General features: G+C 37.8%; 2 protein-coding genes across 2 annotated transcripts in view; one reads left to right on the top strand and one right to left on the bottom strand.

Moving 5' to 3' along the window:
* LOC145690738 (GILT-like protein 1) overlaps nt 1-15,516 on the bottom strand; it is a 146,759-nt gene that overhangs the window by 122,729 nt on the left and 8,514 nt on the right. The window lies entirely within an intron of this gene.
* Nucleotides 4,613-15,516, top strand: part of LOC145690736 (ninjurin-2-like) — a 125,253-nt gene continuing 114,349 nt past the window's right edge. The window contains exon 1 of the mRNA XM_081765919.1: nt 4,613-4,907. The gene's annotated coding sequence lies outside the window, so the exon portion shown is untranslated. The remainder of the gene's footprint in view (nt 4,908-15,516) is intronic.

The following is a 15,516-nucleotide window of genomic DNA, read 5'->3' as shown; positions in this document are numbered from 1 at the left end:
CCGTTTTGTATATTTTAAGCTTCAAATTTCTCCACAGAATTCGCGACCACAAGAGATTTTGAACCGAATAGTAACACGAATTCCCTGCTTTTATTCGACATTTAATTTCTTCGTGAATATGATTTTCCTCTGTTAATATTGATCCTAGATATTTGAAACTATCCACTTTATCAAAAGTATTATTTAATATTTTAACGCATCCAAAATTTCTTGTATTCCGGTTCCGACGCACTTCCATGTATTTAGTTTTATCTGCATTTACTTCTAAACCCATGTCCCTGCAAGCGTTTAATAAGATCTCTGCATTTCTTTCTATTGTTCTCCTATCATCACCTATTAAATTTACATCATCAGCATATGCCATAACCTGGTGAATACCGTTCAACTATAGGCCCTGGTTGCTATCTTTGATTTTCCTTATAGCGTATTCCAGAACAAAGTTAAATAATAATGGCGACAACGCATCTCCTTGTTTCAGGCCATTTTCGACGTGAAAGCTCGTGGACAAAAATTCTCCTACCCGGACTTTACTTTGGGATTCATTTAAACATATCTTAATTAATCTAATTAGCTTTCTCGGTATTCCAAGTTCTGTAAGAACGTTGTATAATGTTTCTCTCCTAACCGAGTCGTACGCCTTTCTAAAATCAATAAATAGTTGATGTACCGGGGTATTGTATTCCCACTTTTTTTCGAGTATTTGGGGAATGGTAAATATTTGGTTGATAGTTGATCGATTCCGTCTAAATCCGCATTGATAATCTCCAATAATTTCATCTGCGTATGGGGTCGGTCTTGCTAATAGAATATTTGAAAGGATTTTATAGGATGTTGACAGAAGAGAAATGCCTCGATAAAGTCGGTTTTGTCGCCTTTCTTGTGAATTGGAACAATGATTGATTCTTTCCACTCTTGTGGTAATTCTTCCTTGTTCCAGATAAGGAGAATGAGTTTGAGTATCTTGTTCCACAAATTTTCGCCTCCAGCTAGAATTAACTCAGCCGGAATTTCATCTACACCCGGAGATTTGTGTTTCTTTAATTTCTTTATAGCAGTTTCTACTTCTATTCGGTTGGGTTCTGGAATATACGGTTCTGCGGTGTGTATCTCCTTTTCTCCACGCACACTAGTTTTCGGGTGCGTGTTAAGCAAATTGTCAAAGAAATTTTTCCATCTATTTAAGATGCTATCCGTGTCAGTGAGAACTGTACCGTCAGATTTCTTTAATATATAAGGCCGAGGTTGATAGCTTTTCTTAAATTCGTTGATTCCCTTATACATGTCCCGGATGTCTTTATTTTTACTATTATCTTCAAGTTCCTTAATTTTAGCTTTCAGAAAATCGCGTTTCTTTGTTCTAAAAGTTTTGGAAGTTTTCCGCCTGATATCTGCGAAATTTTGTGTAGTTATTTCATTCGGATTTTGTAGCCAGCGTAATTTTGCCTGTTTTCTCTTCTCTGCTAGTTTTATGCATTCCTGGTCGAACCATGGTTTGTTCCTACATATTTCCGCATGTCCCAATTTTTCTTTTGCTGAAATTTTAATGCTATCTCTAATTTCAATCCAGGTATCCTCAACACTAGTACACTCCGAATCTTCTAAAGCCGAGAATCTATTCGAAACTTCAATCTGGTATTTCTCTCTTACCTGGCTCTCTTCTAATTTCTTTAAATTGAATCTCTCCGTTTTCGGACAATGAATATTACCTTTATTCAACGATAACCTCTCTCGTATTATCGCTGCTACCAGGTAGTGGTCAGTGTCACAATCAGCCCCTCTAAACGACCGGACATCAATTATGCTAGATTGCCTTCTTCGATCTACTAAAACGTGATCAATTTGATTATGTGATTTCCCGTCTGGTGATGTCCAAGTGTATTTATGAATGTCGCGATGTGGGAATTTTGTACTCTTCACGATTAGGTTCGAGTCTCTTCGATTCGAGTCTCTATCGCATTTCAATATTTACCTAACAAGGGCGTTGTGAAAAAGTAAAGTAAATCGATATTGTTTTCGTAATTGTTTCTTGTGTTACATTTGTATATGACTGACATTGGAAATAGTGTAGATACAGCGGGTTTTAACAACAGATATGATCAGTGAACATTAAACTTCAATATTGAAAATTTTAATGTCTTTAATGTTATTAACTTATTTCCACAAATAAAACGTTATTCAATTTTACATGTATTACTTTTGTTTATACTCCCATTATTGTTTTCCTCTTCTGTGTAAGTTTTATCAGCATTTAACTTCATTGCATGGTCGAACATGAAAGCAATACACGCACTTACATTTGAAATTTTTAGGGAAAAAATACTGTAGTAGAAGGTATATTTTTATAACAGTTTTAAGTTAGAATGTTAATAAAATCAAATATTTTATATATACCTTCATGTGCATAGTTTGTTTTCCGGTAAGAGTCACTTGAGAAATTCATTTGTGTTGATGTTCGACTGTGCTTTTTTCGTTTTTTTCTAGTCCCTCAGTGGGATATTTATAATTATAGGTAAGTTTACAAAATTTGCCTCTGAAATTTATTAATTTTTGTCTGCATATGTGTCCAGTATAATCGAAAGTGACTTTCGTAGATGATGTTACAGAGTAGGTTTAACATCCAGTAAATCCCTTTAGCACAGATCTGATCGACAACAGATCTGTGCCAAAGGACCTTACTGGATGTTAAATCTTTTCAGAAATTCGATCTGGATCTCTATAACGATACATCCTCTACGAAAGTCACTTTTGACTTTCAAGTTAGAAATCCACGAGGGAGGTGGCGGAGAGGTGATAAAATATGACCTACCTTCGACTTCTTAAAGACGTACACGCTGGTACCAATAATCGACATCGTGTTTTGACCAACTACGCACCTATAATACTACGTTCCAAATTAGTATCCTAGTGGCCTGCTTTGCACGTCAAAACTGATGTCTAAAAGCACGTGTAATTTGTGGACATTTGTACGTTTTGCGACACGTCGAAAACAGGTCATTCCTTGAAGTGAAGATGGTCACTTTTCGACAAAAAGAAAAAAAAAAGACTCCATAAGCATGTGAGGTGGTTGCTCGGGAGATGTCTCAGTAGTGTCGAATCACTTAACTCAAATACACATTAGCATGTCTCAGTTTGACTGCTAGTTCTACGGATTTAGGATACTACTTTTGTGAGTCTGTCCATTCCTTGACCTTCATTCCACATTTAGTGAATAGGGTGATAATATTACGATTTATTTTATAGAATATTTCTTTTCCATAAACCTCTGTGTATCTTAGTTATCTGGTTGGTTTCATTACGACAGTTGTTAGTGCCATTGAATATCAATCCATGTTGAGGACATTAATTTTCTTTCATGACTAAGATAAATTGCTGTTATCCTGCCTGCTGAAGGTAAGTGTCGCCGGCAAATTGTTGCAAACTGCAATCCGTCGGAACAAGAGACTATCCCAAGAATAACTAACACTTTTCTGACCAGAGTATATACTTTGTTATTGAAGCTAAAATAAAGTGTTTCAGTTTCGACAACTTAACGTTATCTTCTTCAGAAACTAACTGAAAGACACATCTTCAGTTATATATAATATAGACAAATAGCAGTAATTAGATAAAAGCACAGGTGCCTTCTGAAACAAACAATGAGTGTAAGGTCTTTCTGTTTTAAGTATATATTTCAATGTTCTGAACATGTTTCTTTCAGTAGTGTCTGATGAAGATAACGCTCAGTAGTCGAAACTGTAACATTTTATTTTGGTTGTAATACGAAAGTGTATATACTATGGTCAGAAAAGTGTGTTAGTTATTCTTGTTCGTCAAGTTCGTATGGAGCTGATCATTTCAGTGTTTGCTACTGAACTCTTTTCTCCGTGTAATATTGGTATAATGATATTTCAACTATTATAATGTATAAATGCAGGGACGTACGCAAGGGGTGGTCCGGACCCCTCCGAAATTTCGACTTTTGTGTAAGTTTACCTAATTTTAGGGGCAATTTTAGGAATTTTAATATAAAATACCTTCATATTGAGTTTGGACCCCTCCCGAAATAAGTTCCTGTGTACGCTACTGTATAAATGTATGAATTATATTTAACAAATGTGTTTAATATATCTACTGCTTCAATTAAGCATGAAGAAATCTCATGTACTATAGGAAAATTATTTGCAAGTTTGTACAGAATGGAGAATAAATAAAATGAAATGATGATGAAAAATGAAAAAAAAAATGTGAAATGAAGAAAGTGGAAGGAAAGAGAGTACCCTAAGAAAACTCACACACACGATGTTTGTCCACCAGAAAACTTACTTGGCGCAAGCTGGGATCGGACCAAGGACCCTATGCACCAGAGATGAACGCTCTACCACTGAAAAAAAGAAGAAAGAATTCAATCCCTTATCTTCTATTTTCTTTCTTTCTTTCTTTCTCTCTTTTTCCCTTTTCTCTTCTCTCTTTTATATATAATGCTTGCATATTTTATAGCTTTTAGTTATTGTTCTCTACATATAAATATTTAGTCGTTGAATTTCTGTGTCGGCAACTATGAAGTTGAGTTGCAAATATTTCCCTTCTTCGTCGACAGATGGAAGTAGCGTCACTCGACCGCAAAGTCTTCGTCTCGCAGCGGTCCAAGCTTCAGGAACAAGCATGCAAATGTAATGTTTATGCAAGCGGGAAGGCAAAGTCTCGTTCTGTTTATGTGTAGGTGTTACGAGTAGGATTATCACGTTGCTCTGTCTACAAGCGAAGAAGCACATGTGAGGCTTCGGCGCGACACTCATACATGCTCTGTGTTTGTTCAGTGACCGTGTGAACTGTGATAGCGCAAACAAATTAGTATTTATACCCTGAAAACAGCGTCATGAGTGCTTGATTTGTCATTTATAACGCAATTTAGATAAACGAAGTTGTTTGTAAGTAATGTTAATTATTATATTTAACATATTTACATAATATTCATTTTGTTTGTCATCAGTTGAAATAAACAACAAATATATTTACAAGTAATTAGACATAAAATTTGCATGTTATGTAACATGCATGCAGGAGAAGGTGCTTGTCATTTCATGGTTCCGCGAGACAAGTATTTATTTATAAACAGTTGCCACTGAGATTTATTTTTGTCTGTCATGATCTTGGATTTCTTTAAAATGGATAAACAGTGTTGCAAAGTTCTCAGAATTTACTTCAAGACACAGAACTGAAAATCATCGTTATCCAGGGGCGGATCCAGGACGAACTTCTGGTGGGGGCGGTGGGTTGTAATACTGCTACTTTTAAGAGCTCAAAACTCTGGGATTTGTTTTATTTATATACAAAATAAGAAAGCCTCCCGATCGCCTCCCCGAAAGTTGATCGCCCCACTGGATCCGCCACTGTTACTCTGTGACTTACAAGTTCGAATGTGGTGGAGTAACTAAGTGCTCCCCTTGGATACGAGGGGTTCTTAGTTCGACCCGAGACCATGTGTGTAGTTGATAACATCGTATATGAATATCTCGGGATTCTGCCTTTTTCTCAAAACTTCACACTCCACCAATTTCATATTCATTCTCTTTCATTAATCAAACGTCTCCTTTAGGGTGCGTAGGAAAAAAATGAAATGAAATCTTTGAGTTTTACTTCCCACGGTTATGCCGGTTAGGCTAAAGGGGACGGTGATGATGAGTAATGAATGAAATGATGGAATGAAGAAAGTGGGAGGACACGCACACGGTGTTTGTCCACCACAAGGTTCACTTGGCGGAGCTGGGATCGGACCCCAAGCACCAGAGGTGAACGCTCTACCACTAGGTGCGTAGGAGTGTAGGGTGCGTAGGAGCCGCGGTGGCTCAGTAATAGAGCGTTCCCCTGTGGTGCATGGGGTCTTTGGTTCGATATCAGCTCGTGCCACATGAACTTTGGGGTGGGCAAACAACGTGTGCGTGGGTTTTATCAGGGTTCTCCCGTTTCATCCCACTTTCTTCATTCCACCATTTCCTTCACTTCTCATTATCATCGTCTCCTTTTAGCCTAACCGGCATAATTGTGGGACGTAAAACTCAAAGATTTCATTTATTACGTTAGGCTGCAGGGCATAATTGTAGAATGTAAAACTCAAGGATTTCATTTCATTTTCTATTCCACAAGACTCGATCATTCATTACCAGAAAAACAAAAGTCTATAATTATATTCTATCATCTACCACGACAATCAGAAATTTTATAACATCTATCTGAAGATTCTTTGAATTTATCTGAGTGTTTTGACCAAAGACAGGCTCTATCCCATTTACCTAGCGTAGTTTAGGTGGTACCATCGGATGTAGGATGGCCAGTTCTTTTACCCGTCTCAAGCCGAAAAGAATATATGGAAAACTGATGTAAGGAATTCAGATCAATTTCAGTGTGGAACTAATTTGTTCGTTACTTTGCCATTTTGCGCAGCTACTGTCTTCCACGATTCAAAATTGTTTTAAAATGATAACACTTAAGAAAAATAATAACCATTAAAAAACTTTGATAAAGAAGATTTTTGATAAAATCCATTAAAAAGGAAAAATCGATTTGGCCAGATGAGAAGAGTGGCGCATCCAGTCTGGAGCCAGGGGGATAGGCTTCCCAGCTTTTTGACTATCAAAAATAATTGAAGCTATTATTTATATATTTTTGAAAGTTTATAGTGAACTCTTGATATACCTATTATAGTCTGGATTCTGGCTGACCTACCCAGTTTTACTTACTACCAGTGCCGTGCCGTGGAAAATCAGCGCCCGGGGACAGGGCCGGCGCTAGAAGTTTTGTCCCCTGGGCGGTTCTTTCACATGCCGCCCCTTTATTATTTTCCTTCTCAAATTTTGCCGCCCCTGTATTATTTTCTTTTTTTAATTTTACCGCCCATCAGACTTGCCGCCCTGGGCGGTGGCACGGCTCGACCCTCTCGCGCCGGCCCTGCCCAGGGCGAGAGTATAGAACCCCCACACACATATTCCAAGTAATTTTTCCTAAATTTTTTCCTCTTTCTCCCGAATTTTTCGCCCCCCTTACTTCTGCGCCCGGGGCCGTCGCCCCGCTCGCCCTCCCCCCACGACACGGCCATACTTACTACATCCGTCACTGGTTGAGAGCAAATCCTTTCCAAAATACACTCCAATACTTTAGTCTTAGTTTCATTTCTTCATTTTATCACACCTACAACATTTTCTACTTGTTGGTGTATTTTATTCGAAACTTCTGTTGGTAAGACGATAACACTTAAGTACGTCACTTCGGATGGGGTGGCTCGGTGATAGAACGTTCAGTTCTAGTGCATAAGGCCTCTGGTTGAATCTCAACTTTCGCCAAGTGAACCTTGTGGTGAACAAACACTGTGTACATTGCTTTTCTCGTGGATGTTCCGTTTCTTCCCACTTTTATAGTTCCACCATTTCTTCAATCTCATCATCATTTTTTTTCATCATCAACGTCTACTTTAGAGTACGCGGCATAAACTTTGAACGTAAAAATAAAATACTCAATTTCATTTTTAATTACTCCACCTAAAAACATCTTTTTTTTAAAACGCGTTTTATACAATCATTGTTTTAATTTCTTTCAGCAGTTACTTCTAGTTCTTACTTTCAGTCATTCAATGTTTTTAATTGCATTTTGAAAGGCAATAATCTTTTTCCTTACTATGAAAAGGAAAAACATGGTCAATTTTGTTGATATGTAGTCAACATGACGCCTAGTCCTGTGCAACCAGCCATACTTCTGTGACGAATTCTGTTGTATAAGCAGCAGGCGCTCAGTAACTTTTAAATTCTGATAGATTAGTAAAAGAGGATCACTCACGAGAAGTTCCAGTTTCGTCCTGTAGATGGTGGAGGATGTTTGCTGCCATCTAACGGCGAGATGCACAACTTCTACTACCTTCATTTGAATAAGATAAAATAGGAAATATGGACTCATATCTCATCCACTATGAAAAAAAACCTGCAATACGTGGTTTGCTTTGGGGCCGCGGTGGCTTAGTGGTAGTGGTAGAGCGTTCACCTCTGGTGTTTGGGGTCCCGGGTTGAAACCCTGCTCCCGCCAAGTGAACTTTGTGGTGGGCAAACACCGTATGCGTGGGTTTTCACGGGGTTCTCCCGTTTCCTCCCACTTTCTTCATTCCACCATTTCATTCATCTCTCATCATCACCGTCTCCTTTAGCATAACCATGGGACGTAAAACTCAAAAATTTCATTTCATTTTTTTTACGTAGCTTACTTTATAGTGTTAGTTCTCTTCGGCCGAAGTTTTCCGAAAATACCTTTAATTTTGTTTGTATTTCAAAGAAAATGTATCATCATTATTAATAACTGCAACATTAATATAGTGGTGCTGGGGTCTTTGGTTGGATCTCAGCTCACACCAAGTGAGTTTTGCGGTGGGAAACACCGTGTGCGTGGGTTTTCTCAGGGTTCTAGCTTTTCCTCTCACTTTCTTTATTCCACCATTTCATTCATTTCTCCTAGTCCCCGTTGTCTTTAGCCTAGCCGGCATAAACGTGGGACGCAAAACTTAAAAGAGTTCATTTCATTTCTGCAACATAACAATATTTAGTATAAGGTATTGGAGCGAGAAAGTTTAATGCGGTGACCCGCAATTTTTATTCTTTTTAATTTTCTATATGAATAATTGAAAGTTTCTTTTTTTTTAAAAAAAAAAAATATATATGTTTAAGTATTACACTATGTTATCACTAGGGATGGCCTTTTTCGAAAAAACTGTTTTTCGATTTTCGGAAATTTAGTTTTTCGTTTTTCCGTTTTTCGCTTTTTCGAAAAAATTTTCGTTTTCCGTTTTTCGAAAAAAAATTCGTTTTTCGCAAAATTTCGTTTTTCGAAAAATTTTTCGCTTTTTGATTTTTGTTTTTTGAAAAATTTTTCGTTTTCGAAAAACTTTTTTTCGAAAAAATGTGGCCATCCCTAGTTATTACTTCTCGACTGTGTAACGAAAATTATTGTTGACAGGTAGTGGCATAGAGGAGACTGATTTGGTTAAAGTCTGTCCCCGTAGTACAGTGACATCATCGAACATAGATTCTGCTTACATACAGAATATTCCATTTGTAATCCTGCATGTTAGTTTTCTTTTAATAATTCGTCACAGAAAGACAAAAAAGAAATGTATAATCCGTTTACAAAAACTTAATTCCCAGGTGCTCTATGTTTAACTACATTGCGGGCTAACATGGTCATTGATGACGAAAGCCCAGAAAACTATCTCTAATTTTAACCTTTCACTAAGTCGAAGCTAACCTCAAATTTAAGGATCAATAACTTAGGAACCAAAGACCTGCACACCATAATATTTCATACGGGTACTAACTAGTGAAGCTCTATTACCATTTTCATTTTGGTCAAGATGGGGTGAATTCGTAAATCGCGTTTCTGTAAAGAATATGTTGATTTCATTGAGTTTTCAGTCAGCTTCGATGGCTAATAACTCAGAAACTAAAGGTATTTACGTTATAGTACTTTATACTATGCTCGAATATGTAAAAGTCTCGTCAATGTTTACCACCGTGTGAAGTTTGATCAAGGTGGGATAGATTTTATCGATTGTGATTTAGTGAAATTTCTTTATTTTACTATTTCCAGGCCCAAATTCGATGGTCAGTAACACGAGAACCGACAGTATTCATACATAATATTTCATGAACATACTAAGCTACACAAGGTTCACTACTTGCCAAATTTGGTTACGATCGGATTGGTATCGTCGATAACATACCATATATAATCTGCGGTGGCTCAGTGATAGTGTTCATCTCTGGTGCATGGAGTCCCAGCTCGTGCCAAGTGAACTTTATGCTGGATAAACACCGTGTGTGTGGGTTTTCTCGGGGTTCTTCCGTTTCCTCCTCCTTTCTTCATTCCACCAGTTTATTCATTTCTCATCATCACCGTCTCCTTTAGCCAAGCCACCATGAGCGTGGCACGTAAAACTTACTATTCATTTCATTTATACCATATATAATATTCTTCCATTTAACCCAACCTCAACTTTAGTGGTCAGTAACCGAGGAACTAAAGGCCTCCACATCATAATTTCCAAATACGTGAAAAAACTACGTTGCAGCACGATATTTTTAGAATCGGGAGAAACTGTGAAGTGGTGATCCGTATCACCGAGAGAAAGTGATGTATACGCCTTCCGAAAATGCATATTTCAGCTACGTACAATGTGTGTGCATAGGATTTACTACTGGATATAATTCCCAGACATGGTGCCAGCAGAATTCTCAGATATTCTTTCACTAAAAGTTGGATCAAAAGTAGACAAAAGCTAGACCTTTACAGCAGTAACCACACAATGAGTCGGCGGGAAGTCGTAAATGTTAGAGACCACTAGTTTAATCGTTCCTCGTGTTCGGAATATCGTGTGCTGTGATATATTGTTGCATGGTATATTTCGCGTTGTTTACAAATATTAAATGTCGACTGAAAGCAGGGAATTCGTGTTATTATTCAGTTTAAAATCTTTTGTCGTCGCGAATTCTGTCGAGGAATTTGAACCTTAAAATAAGTATATAAAAGACTTGAGTTGAGTTGTGTTTGAGTTTAACGTCCCTTTCAGCAGCAAGGCTATATGAAACGGGACTTACAGATTAAAGTGAAATCCCCACATGAGCTCCTGCCGGGAATCTAACCCGGCTCTCCCACGCGAAAGGCACGTGCTCTAATGCCCACAAAGGAGCTCCGTATATAAAACGATAATCATGCCTATTGTTCTATATGGTTGCGAAACTTGGTAGCTTAATCCAAGGGTAGAACGCGCGCTGACAGTATTTGAGAATAAATTCTGAGACGAATATTCGGAATCAGGAGGGAGAATGGTGGAAACTACATAACTAGGAACTACATATTTTTTACCATTTACCAAACATTATTAGGGTCATCAAATCTAGGAGGCTCAAGTGGGAGGTCATGTAGCCAGAATGGAAGAAAGTACGAACGCATTCAAAGTTTTAACTGTAAATCCAATCGAAAAACGACCACTAGAAAGATTTAGGCGCAGGTGGGAATAACATTAGGATGGATCTCGCAGAAATAGGAATACAAAGTTCAAACTAGATTCAGTTAACCAAGCACGGAAGTCCATGAAGAGATTTGTGAACGCGGCATTGAACCTCCGGGTTCCATAGGCCTTACAGTTAGCTACACACACAAGTTGAAGTATACCAAGCTGATGTTCATAGATACAACTTTTCAACAGTTGTTATCTTTATAGCATACGAGAAAAACCCTTTAAAAGACCCCTGGTAGTAGTCTTTTAGTCTTGACTACAGTTGCAGTGGGTGGAATAGAAAAGTAGTTACACTCTCTCTATGAATTATTTTAAGCTGAAAGGATGTCAACGTTCTATTTATTGATCTAGAAGTTGCATGTACCAGCAAGGAGTGTCTAATGCACGAATCAACGATGTTCCACAACCTACAGTCATTCTAAGAAAAAACTAATTCTAATCAATAATTATAAAATTGAAGAAAGAAATGGCGCCAGTAAGGACTATGTGACAAGCAAATCTTACTCTAATTTAAATACAAATTTCCAATCATATGCAAACGTTAATTTCTCATACTCGATTTACTCTATGAATAGCCATTATTTGTAAAATGGGAGTTTCAACTGTCATATACACAGAAGCTGCTTGATTGGAATTTACCGTCTCTTGTCAGCACCAGCCGCCGAGCTTTGGAGGAGTCCAATTAGTGTTTCTTCCAAACATGTTTTTGGAGGGGCACTACTCCCCGGAGCTCTGAGAGTGCCCCCCAGAGGTGAACAAAATAATACATCTGTAATATAATAATTAGAGACCGGATGTTAGGCAAAATGCCTATTCTTTAATATTAAAGATATGATCAAAAATAACGTTTTAAAGTTTATGTGGGTGGTTATAGTTTCAATTTAAGCCAATTTTATTTTGCCTATTTTGCCTATTTCGACCTTTACTGCCTAAATAATTTCTTTAGTGCCTAATGTTGCCTATTATATGCATTTTCTTCAAAATAAGCCTTCATTGGGAAAATATATAATTTATATAACATAAATAATACACACATATATACGTATATTAGGTGTTTGTAATCACAAGCACATATACAATATATATAAAGAATCAGTTTCAAAGATGTGCACATACTTCGGTAGGTGATTAGTGATATCAAAAGAAGACAAAAAGTCCTTGTGTATTTTGTCTAATTCCATGTCGTGTACGAGTGAGGACAGTGATGCCAACTGGGAATCGAACATCGAATCTTGACAATTGGAACGGAACAGAAAGATGTGTACATACTTCGAGAGGTGATTCGTGACATGAAAAGAAGACAAAAATTCCTCTTGAATGTCACGAATCACCTCCCGAGGTATGTGCACAACTTTATGTCTCGTTCCGATTGTCAGGATTCGATTTTCAATTCCAAGTGTTCCCCCCCCCCCCGGCACTCGTACACGACGGGGAATTCGACAACATGCAAGAGGACCTTTTGTCTTCTTTTGATGTCACGAATCACCCCCCGAAGTATGTGCACATCTTTCAGGTTCACTCAGTATATATGGAATGCATAACAAGCTTTGTTTTTATATATACAATAAAAGAAAATGTTAACAAACAAGTATGTTTCTATATTATTTGAACATTATCTATGATTTGAATCTATTTTTTAATTTTATTGAGTATTTATCTTCATTATTTTGAGTTACATTTTAGTGCCTATTTTGCTGCCTATTTTTTAAATTTTTAGTGCCTATTTGCCTGCCTATTTTTCAGGTTTTTAGTGCCTAAACATCCGGTCTCTAATAATAATAAATAGAATAATACCAGCAGTGTGCTCCCCGGGACACTTCCAAGGGAACATCTTATATTGATAGTAGCGTTGCCCAATGAAACAATGTGCAATCGATAGAGGAGTGAAGAAAAGTGAGAAATCCAAAGTTTTACGGACCGACATCCAAAAACACATGAGATAGAGAGAAAAGAAGGATCTAGAATCATGTGAAGATAGCAATGCAAAAGATATACTGACACAGAGAGAACTTCAAAATGATTAAAATAATCAAAATGGCATTTACACAACAGCAAACACTGTACCCACAGACATACTCAATAACATCATATGTAATGCAGTGTTGCCAACTGAGCACAAAATGAAGTTTCGTTAAATGGAACGGAACACAAATTATAACATGTAGAAAATCTAATTATGATAAGAACCATACCTGTGAAGTCATGATGTACAGCGTTGCCAACATTTGAAGATAGGCCTATATGAATTCCTGCATGAATCTCGGATGTAGAAGAATACATACATTACCAACGCCCTGCGCAGCGCTTTATCAACTGCAACGCTGAAAAATTGACTACCTATAATGTGTGAGGTGAAACAATATTACGTGCATCAGAAACGTGAGCCTGCTAATCAACTGTCAATCCAAGAGCATGTTATCATTTCAGTTTTGTGTGTTGTGTTTGATACTATTATGATTTTCCAGTTGGGCAAACCTGCTTCGACACTGTGCTTCGTCCCTTAGTTTCGTGCTTCAGTGATTATATTATTGTTTGTGGTCTCATATTTTGGTGGTCTATCTTCAAACGTTAGCAACACTGTACATCATGACTTCACAGGTATGGTTCTAATCATAATTAGATTTGCTAGATGTTATAATTTGTGTTCCGTGCCATTTAACGAAACTTCATTTTGTGCTCAGTTGGCAACACTGCATTACATATGATGTTATTGAGCATGTCTGTGGGTACAATGTTTGTTTACTATACTGTTGTGTAAATGCCATTTTGATTATTTTAATCATTTTGAAGTTCTTTCTGTGTCTGTATATCTTTTAAATTGCTATCTTCACATGATTCTAGATCCTTCTTTTCTCTCTATTTCCTGTGTGTTTGGCTGTCGGTCCGTAAAACTTTGGATTTCTCACTTTTCTTCACTCCTCTATCGATTGCACATTGTTTCATTGGGCAACGCTACTATCAATATAAGATGTTCCCTTGTAAGTGTGACCCCTCCCCGCGAGGACATTTCTTCTAAAAGAAACAGTGGGTTCAATACTGCAAACCATTACTTCCTAAGTAGTATTGTACGGGTGTTGTTCTGCACTCGAAAAGACGATAAGTAATTGTAAAATACTTTCACCTACATTTTCAGAAAAAGAAAAGATAGAACTAGATTGTATTTATAAGAGAAAGAGTACAAATGAAGTGTAAGATCAAATTTTCATGCTACAGCAATCATTTCCCTGTTAAATAATTATAGTTTTATTGAAAAAGTGTACAAATGTGTACTGAGTTAAAAAAAGATTTTTGGAAGGGGATCCGGACCCAGTGGACCCTTCCCCCTCGTGGGTGAGCTCCTGGGCAGCACCGGGGCTAGCACACAGAAATTAGTGTGTTTAAAATAAACAATGATTTCATAACAGTTACAATAATGATTTATCATCCTAAAATAAGGTTCCTTGCAGGGAATTATGCTGAAAAGGAATTCATCACTACCGCACATTCTATAAGACAGAGGTTTTCTACGTTTTTCACTGATATACCACCATATTTAGTGTAGACAATATTGGTGTACCAGTATCAAACTTATGAGGAAAAAATATTTCTTCTTTGTCCCAGGGGCAAAATCACAAAAATTGACTTGTTCTGTAAGTAAATAATTAAATTTTATTAATAAAAATTCAATTATTCTTTGAATCCACCCTATGGATTGTTCAGTAAAATATATCAATTTTTAAAAATTAAAACAAATGGACACACACTTATTTGTGATTATAATAGTAGGGATGGCCACAAAGTTCCGGTTCCGGCGGAACCGGTTCCTCGAAGAACTGGTTCTCGGAGATCTGGTTTTCACAGCCGGTTTTGGAATTGGTTCCGGACGTGGATGCGAAAACCCGGCTAAAACCGGATCTTAGGAACCGGTTCCAGAACGGGATCTCAGGAACCGGTTCCATACCTGGATCAGAAAGCCCCCAAAGACCCGTAAAGGAGGTACAAAGTTCACCTTCAAAAAAATGCAAAGAGAACCATGCGCTTGTGCCTTCCCCACCCAGACCCGCTTGTGCCCCGAGAAAAAAATTTTGGTCCACCAGTGGGTGATTAGCCAAATGAGTTGGCCAGTTTGCCTGTTTAGCCAATGAGTTTGCCAGTTACCCAGTTTATTTAGCCAAATGAGACAAGCTGCACCGCCTGGGCGCCTGCCTGTCGCTTCCAACATTTCATCTAGCATACTGCTCATAGCCTGCCAGCAGCTCGGGTTTAGCGTAGGGATGGTCACAAAGTTTCGGTTCCAGCGGAACCGGTTCCTCGGTTCTTGGAGATCCGGTCTTCAGACCTAGATCCGAAGAACCGGTTCCAGACCTGGATCCGAAGAACCGGATCTAGACCTGGTCCGAAGAACCGGTTCCAGACCTGGATCCGAAGAACCGATTTCAGACCTGGATTCGAAAAACTGGTTCCGGAACCGGATCTTCTAGAACGGATCCGTTCAGACCCGAAAACCA

This window comes from Thermobia domestica, chromosome 7 (genome assembly GCF_964235325.1).
Source record: "Thermobia domestica chromosome 7, izTheDome1.hap1.1, whole genome shotgun sequence".
NCBI classification, from domain to species: domain Eukaryota; kingdom Metazoa; phylum Arthropoda; class Insecta; order Zygentoma; family Lepismatidae; genus Thermobia; species Thermobia domestica.
This window is presented reverse-complemented; position numbering and strand designations above follow the sequence as displayed.